The sequence below is a fragment of the Zea mays genome, chromosome 10 (assembly GCF_902167145.1).
Source record: "Zea mays cultivar B73 chromosome 10, Zm-B73-REFERENCE-NAM-5.0, whole genome shotgun sequence".
Taxonomy (NCBI): domain Eukaryota; kingdom Viridiplantae; phylum Streptophyta; class Magnoliopsida; order Poales; family Poaceae; genus Zea; species Zea mays.
In genome coordinates this window covers 34,577,842-34,586,715 of record NC_050105.1, presented here as the reverse complement: position 1 = coordinate 34,586,715, position 8,874 = coordinate 34,577,842, and positions in this window count along the sequence as shown.

The window sequence follows — 8,874 nt, the reverse complement described above, 5'->3', positions numbered from 1 at the left end:
AAACTATTCTTCAAATTATTAGCACATTTCGAAGCAACATTTATTCATTCCTCTTTAGCTTGACGAAGCTCCTCAACATTTTTTTGCACCCTCAATCGTTCCAGATCAGATATCTCACGTTTCATTTGTTCCACATTGAAATTTTCAGTTAGTTCGGCAAGTTTCTTTTCTAATTTTTGAACTTCAGTTCTATGCAATTCCACTTGAGTAGGCAACACATACTCCAAGTCAGCAATGCGCTTTGCATCTTTCAATTGCCTCTCTTCAAGACCTTTCATCCTTTGCTCTGCTTCATAAAGGCTAGAAAGCCTGGATGTAACACCCCAAGGTCCCCAAACACAATGGGTGTCACCAAAAACCCTTCCCACAAACTGCTATGTATAAAAAGATAAAGAAAGAAAAATTCGGTAGTACCTCCCTTGAAAGTTGCATAAATGAGGAAACCATAGTGTATAAACATAATGCAAGAGAAGAGTAAACATTCAGAACATGCTTAATTCAGCTAACCAAAAGTACGACCACCAAAATGACCAGAACATATTAGACCACTTGCACACACTATTTAAAAGTGACCAACATCCTTGACCTGAAGCCCCTAATTAAAGACATTACTAAGCAGTGGTAAAGTTGTTTAGAAGTGTAGGTGAACGTGCTGCTACTTCCCTCCTTTTCCCAAGCAAGGTTCAAGTGAAGTGCCTGCATCAAGCAATGCAAGAGTGAGATGACACATCTCAACAAGTAAAATAATTAACCAACAGTCAGACAACGTAAATACAGTGTTTTACCAACCACGGAGTTCACAACTCCCTTCTTAATTATTAGAGTGCAGCAACTATACAAAGTACCAAACACCTAGTTGCCAAATCAGAAAGAGGAGATCCACAATATAAACATATCAATGACAGGTTCCACATATTCCTCATGAGTGCATATGACTACAAATGCAATAATGACTTCTGCCTTTGTACCTCTAGGGATATGAAGTTGCATCGTACCCCTCCTCGGGCAACGTATGATGCTTATTGTACCAGTACGGTCGAACCATATGATCGTGACGAAACTTCAATGCAAAGTACGATGGATGCACTATGCATGACAAACCAACATAAGTCCACACCATTCAACATGTGTTAAATAGATACTTCAACTTCCTCAAGATAGGAATCAACACATATAACATGCTCGAATCAATGACCTCAATATATTTAAAGCAGTAGAACATGAATAACTTCAAACAACAATTCTTATAATGGAATTCAATGATAAACACATTCGATACTTATATAAGTTCAAGGACACGACACATAATACAATCGAATGGTATAAACCATCACTGTTTTTACTTGCCTCCACCGGGAATTTTGGAATTGTACTAAGTACGATCCAGAGGTCCACCACCTGTTTTGGGCATAAAACTTAGTGCACACATTCACATCGCTAATAATCAACGCCGCACCTACGCACAATCCCAACCCGTCGCGAATAACACCTCTCCCCACCACCCACCAAACTGCAGCAGCGCTGTTTGTTAATTTCATAACTTTAAAATTATAACAACAGTGATATCAAACAAAAACTCTAAAAACATCTACATAAAATTCCATACAAGTTTTGTATTCAAAAGATAATTAAATTCCAACATCTCAATGACCCCAAATAGCCGACAAAGTACACCCTGCATTCTGTTTTTTGGCAGCAATCTAGCTGAGTTCACAGTGATATCTCCTAGAATATTACACTGAATTGAACACATAAGTACTCTATGGAAAGATATGATAAAGCTATACATGAATTTCATAGTGATTATAGCTAATCACCCCCGCAAAATCCTAGAAACTGCCAACACTACTGTTGTCCGCCTCCACCAAAATCAGAACAACACCACTACCAATTCGCCTAGGAGAACGGATAACCAAATGAAATTTGCAGCACAAGTACAAAATAAAACACAAGATCACCTTGAATTCTTCCTTCATCCCTTTCTTCTTCTTTCCACCAATCCTCCAATGGAGACTTGCACAATCCCAAAGGAGATCCAAGGGAAGAGGGATGGCTGCACCTTGGGAGGGGATGGAAGGGGGGCGGCTAGGGTTTGGGGTGGGGAAGAAGAGGGCGACTACTTGGAGTGGAGGGGGGCGGTGGCTGCAAGGATGAGAGAGGGAGAGGTAGAGGAAGGGGTGGTCGGCTGCCCAAAAGAAAATGGGAGGGGGCCGGCTGTAAGAGTAGTGGGAGGGGCGGCTAGGGTTAGGGGAGATGAGGGGGCCTCCCATCCACTAGATGCGAGTTTGACGGCTCACAGCCCAAGCTGCCCCCCGCCCCCCGAGCTCCTGACCCCAGCGAATAAATGCCCAAAAAGCTACCATTCAACTGAGGTATTTGCCTCCCGGAACTCCAAACTCCTGAGAAAGAGCACGAAAAATAGGGAAAAGAAATTTAACTTCTTTTTATAAAAATTCCGGTATCACACTCTACCCACCTTAAAAGGAATTCGACCTCGAATTCCAACGCTTCTAACGGAATGACAAGAAAGATCGGCGAAAACAAAAACTCACCAATAACGAAAAGTTCGGGGTACTTCTGTCACATCAACTCCTCAAGCTCCCAAGTAGCCTCACGCTCAGACTGATTAGTCCACAAGACATTAACATACTTAATTGATCTCTTTCTCATGACACGCTCCGAGGACTCCAAGATACGCACCGAGCGACACTCTAGAGTCAAATCTTGCAGCACATCGATCGGCTCCAACTCAATCTGATGGTCCGGATCCCACAAATACTTCCTCAACATAGAGAAATGAAATATTGGGTGTACCCCTGCCACGGATTCTGGCAATTGCAAGCGATAAGCCAAGCTGCCAACCCAGGCCAAGATAGAGAATGGTCCAATGTACCTCAGGCTAAGCTTGCCTGAGACACTGAACCGAATGACTCCTCTAGTAGGTGATACCCTGAGAAGGACTTGATCACCCACTGCGAATTCCAAGTCACGCCTCCTCACATCAGCATAACTCTTCTGATGGCTTTGAGCAGCTAGAATGTTCTGACGAATCTCCCAAACTTTCTCAGATGTCTGCTGAACCCAATCAGGATCGACCAAAGATCTCTCTCCCAAAGTCTCCCAGCATAAAGGGGAGATACACCACCTGCCATATAAGGCCTCATACAGTGCCATCTTGATGCTAGCCTGATAGTTGTTGTTATAAGCGAACTCAGCCAAGGCAAGATGATCCTCCCAGCTACCCTTCTAAGAAAGAACACAAGCACGCAACATGTCTTCCAAGGTTTGGATAGTCCACTCTGAGTGACCATCAGTCTGAGGGTGAAAAGCAAGACTAAGAGAAAGCTTGGTACCCAAAGCACTGTGAAGACTCTCACAGAATTTGGATACAAATTTGGAGTTCCGGTCTGAAACAATGGACATAGGCACACCATGAAGCCTGATTACTTCTTTCATATACAAGGGAACCAACTCTGAAGCTGAATTTGTGGTCTTCATGGGAATAAAGTGCGCAGACTTAGTTAAGCGATCCACTACAACCCATATAGCATCCCTACCTTGAGGAGAACGAGGTAAGCTAACCACGAAATCCATAGTGATATGCTCCCACTTCCACTCTGGAATTTCCAACGGCTTCAATAAACCTGCAGGCCCCTTATGTTCGGCCTTCACACGCTAGCACACCTCACAGGCTGCCACATACTTAGAAACATCAACCTTCATCCTCTTCCACCAGAAGTTTTGCTTCAAATCCCTGTACATTTTGGTTTCGCCAGGGTGAACGGTGTAAGGCATTTTATGAGCTTCTCTCAAGATATTTGTCTTCACCTCTGATTTCTGTGGCACACAAAGGTGGCCCCTGAAATGAACCAAATCATTCTCATCAATGGTGAATTCACGAGATTTACCATCGCCGACCCTCTTTTGAGCTTCCTGCAACAAACGATCCTGCTGTTGTGCCACGCGCACTCTCTCTAGAAGGGAGGATTGAATGAGCATCCGAGTCTCCTCTCTAGCGGTGCCAACATAGCACAAAGAAACTCCCATACGGTCTAGATCTACAATCAAAGGCATGGCCACTCTTGGAACACTGGTCCTGCTAAGGGCATCAGCCACCACATTTACCTTCCCTAGGTGGTATTGAATTGACAGATGATAATCCTTTATCAACTCAAGCACCGATGCTGCCTCAAATTCAGCTCTTTCTGAGTGAAAATATACTTGAGACTCTTATGATCGGTGTAAATGTCACAAGATTCGCCATAGAGATAATGCCTCCACGATTTTAGGGGAAAGACAACAGCGGCAAACTCGAGGTCATGTGTAGGCTAATTCTCCTCATGCTTCTTCAACTGCGTCGAGCCATAAGCAATCACTCTGCCATCCTGCATCAACACACAACCAAGGCCAATACGAGAAGCATCCGTATAAACTATGAAACGCTTACCACTCTCGGGCAAGGCTAAGATAGGAGCATTCACCAACTTGTTCTTCAATGCCTGATAACTGACCTCACAATCATTGTTCCAGACAAAAGGAACACCCTTCTCCAAGAGTCTAGTCAATGGCTTGGTAATGGTGGAAAAATTTGGCATGAAACACCGATAATATCCAGCAAGCCCCAAGAAACTTCGGATTTCTGAGACACTAAAGGGTCTCTTCCACTCCACCACAGCAGCGACATTCATGGGGTCAGCCACAATGCCATGCTAATTAATCACATGACCCAGGAAAGCAACCTCATAAAGCCAAAAGGCACACTTCTTCAATTTGCCATAGAATTGATTCCTCCTAAGAGCATCCAGAATGAGACAGAGATGTCGCTCATGCTCTTCCTTTGTTTTCGAGTAAATCAGAATATCATCCAGAAACACAACCACAAAGTCATCCAAGAACTCATGCAACATCCTATTCATTGCTTCCATAAAAGCAGTAGGGGCATTAGTTAAGCCAAAAGACATGATGGTAAACTTGAAATGCCCATACCTGGTGCTAAAAGTTGTCTTCTCAATATCCTCCTCGCGAATCCTCAACTGATGATACCCAGAGTTCAAATCAATTTTAGAGAATACCTGGGCACCTCTCAACTATTCAAAGAGAATGTCAATACGAGTAGTCGATATTTATTATTGATTGTCACTTGATTTAAAGCACGATAATCCACACATAACTTCTTGCTTTTATCCTTCTTCTCAACAAACAATACTGGGAAAGCCCATGGTGACCTGCTAGGCCTAATGAAACCCTTAGCCAGTAGATCGTCCAATTGCCGCTTCAATTCAACCTGCTACTTTGGAGCCATTCGATACAGGGCCTTATGAATAGGCTGCGTACCCGGAATCAGCTTGATTTCAAAAGCCGCATCGCGCTCCGGTGGAATGCCAGGTAGCTCCACTAGAAACACGTCGGCATAATCACACACCACACGGATGTCCTACACCCGCAAGGCAGCCTCACTCTCCACCATCATAGAGAAAAGGATTCTTGACTTCCTTGACCGACGATCCAGAAGTAATTGGGACAACAAGGAAAGAGTGTACTTTGGAGAGCTTCCCAAGAATACCACCTCCCTACCCGATGGCGCCTGCAATAACACTGTTGGGGCCTTCGTCTTCCGAAGGTCCTCAAAAACATGATTTAACAATGTTTCCAGAGTTGTAATACATGAACATGTACTTTTAGATTCGAATCAGAACCACAGTGGGAGAAGCACGAACAACACGAAGATTGATGCAGCGCTGAAGCTACGCGCAAGGGAGCTTCGGCATGACAGCAGGAAAGGGAACCGACTTAAAGGGGAAAAGGCTATTTAGACCCCGATGAGTTACCTTATAGTCATTAGCAAATGTAAAGGGCATGAATGTAATTTCACGTGGGCTACGTCCTATGCCTATAAATAGATGAACAGTACCCCCGTACTGTTCACGCTGACTTGGCATTTGCTCTTGCATCACGCTCGTACCTTTGCTGCCTATCAAGTCGAAGGTACCAAATGTAATTCAATATTGTTTTTATTTTCTCATGATAATATAATGGAGATGAATTTATAATGCTATATGATTGTTTATGTTATCTTTTGTATTTTACACGCTTCTTCTATTACCATCTTACCTTCGATATTCGAAGGCATGTCCTTCATGACCTTCGTCTGAAGATCATTATATCCTAAGGGAAATAATGTTTCGAAGGACGAAGGGTGTTAATATTTAACATTTTATGTTGCCTTGTTCTTGATTCATAGCATTTGAGAACAAGTCACCAACATTGGCGCCCACCTCCGGTGAATCCTTTTCGACCACCTTCGGCAAGCAATGACCTTCGTCATGCCACCAAAGAAAGCTTCAGCGACAGGGGCTGCCGCTCTGCAGCCACTGGACCCAAACCAGGAGACCCTTTCTCTTTGAGAGGCCCAAAGCCAGAAGAGGAAGGCCACTAGTCCAACACTCCAGGAGGAGGAGTTGGACCAAGAAATCAGAAACATGGAGATGCTTCATCAACAAGTACAAAGGAAGAAGGAGAAGATGGCTCGACTAGCCGATCTTCAAAGGCAGATTGATGAAGCCACTGAAGAAGTACACCATCTTGCCCAAGACGAACAAGAGCGAAGGCCCCAACATAGGGAGCTTCACCAAGAAGGCTTCTTCAACGAGGATGGATGGTATGATGATTTTAATCATGATACCTTTACCTTTGACGATGCTTCTCCCATGGCAGCAGAACTGCTGGCTATCCCATGGACTCCATCATACAAGCCACCTCAGCTCCCCATATATGATGGACATTCAGATCCGAAGCAGTTTTTGATGAGTTATGAAGTAACTATATCTTCATACAGAGGCAACACAACTGTCATGGCCAAGTCCTTCATCATGGTAGTTAAGAATGTGGCCCAAACGTGGTATTCTTCTCTTCGGCCAGGAACTATTACTTCATGGCAGAAGCTTAAGGACATGCTGCTGACAAGTTTCCAGGGCTTTCAGATGAAGCCAGTCATAGCTCAGGCTTTCTTTCAATGTACACAAGATCATGAGGAGTATCTTCAAGCATACGTCCAAAGGTTCTTGTGCCTGAGAGCACAAGCGCCTACAGTGCCCAATGAAATTGTCATTGAGGCCATGATTAAGGGGCTTCGTCCAGGACCTACTGCCCAGTATTTTGCTAGAAAGCCTCCACAGACTTTGGAGAAGCTGCTTCAAAAGATGGATGAATACATTCGGGCTGACAATGACTTTCGCCAAAGAAGAGAGGAAGCCTACAGGTTCTCTGAGATGACAAGGGGCTTCGGAGGAAGAATCCACCCAAGACATGTGAGGTCAATTCACTCCACCTAGAGTGACGATAGAGGAAGTCAACAACAGAGGCCACAATATTCCTCACACGCTTCGGGGCACCAACAAAGCTCTTTCCGACCGCCAGCTCCAAGAGGCAGAGGCGCTAGGGGTTTCGGAGGAAGGTTTGGGGATCAGCCTAGAAAAATTTATTGCTTATTCTGTGGTGAGGACAAGGGCCATACTACAAGGATGTGCCATGTCACCATTCAGAAACAAAAGGAAATAGTAGAAGCCGCAGCTCAGCAGAACCAGCCGAAGCAGGTAATGCATACTGCTTCGTATCACTCACCCTACATACCAGAGTATGTGGGTAACCATCCTGCAGCGTCTGTTGCTTCGGCTAGTCAGTCACAGGCATCTTGGCCACAGCCTCCACCTCCATCACCACTACAGCCTGTGTATTCACGAGGCCAGCAGCCAGAAGGGAGCCAACAGACCCATCAACAGCGAGAGTTCAGGGAGGAGTCCGAAGCTCGCACAGTCAACAGTACTGTGCCAGAATCGAAGCATATCTACTAAGAGATATCCTACCCCTGAAACAGTTTTTACATTCATTGTCATTTTCTTTTTTAATAAGGAACAATTATTGAAAACCTAGTTCTCTTGTCATTTTCAATTTTCTTTAATAGCTTCATTCTTGTCATAGCGAAATATATCTTCTCCACAGACTCACGAAGTCCAAAAAGTCACTGAAGCACAAAAGTCGTTCCTAAGGGAACGCAGGGCTAAAAATCACATTACAAGAATCACCGAAGCTACAAAAAGTCGTTCTAAGGAACGCAGCATAAGTTTGCCGAAGATACAAAAAGTCGTTCCTAAGGGAGCACAGTGTAAGTTTTCTGCTCAAAAGTCGTTCCAAAGGGAATGCAGAGCCAAATACCGTTGAAATATAAGGCAAAGAGCAAAAAGTCAACGCGAATACTGCCGAAATAGAAGGCGAAGAAGTTCAAAAGACGTTCCTAAGGGAATGCAGAACTTACAGCGGAAAGTCAGCGCTGATACACCGAAAAATAAGCGGTGAAGCCAAAAAATAAGCGGCAAAGAGATTGTGTATTCCACTATGGGGGTGTGAGTGTGTGTCTTCGGCATAAATATCATTTCGCATGACATAACATCATCACATAATTTCGCATAACATAACATCATACATCATATTGCATTAATGGCACAAGAAGGGGATATAATGTTGACCTTCGGAGAATGCTTTAAAAAAATGAAATTGTGCTAAGGCACAAAATAAGTTTTGAAGAAATACAGCTTCATCAGCTCTGATGTGGAGGAACAAATCTATTGTTGACGAAGCATTAATGTTTTTGCGATGCTTGGAGGATTTTTTTACAAAGCATAGAAGCTCTTCTTTACGAAGCATGAAAAGAAGGGAAGGTGTTTTTTCACCAAAGGCTCAAAAACGGTATGTACATAAAAGTTTCATGCATCACAAAGAAATGAATTGCAAAACCATTCATATATTACATTCAAAACCTACGAGCACCGAATATTACAAGCATGTTCTAGCAAATGTTACATTAATATTCTAGCAATG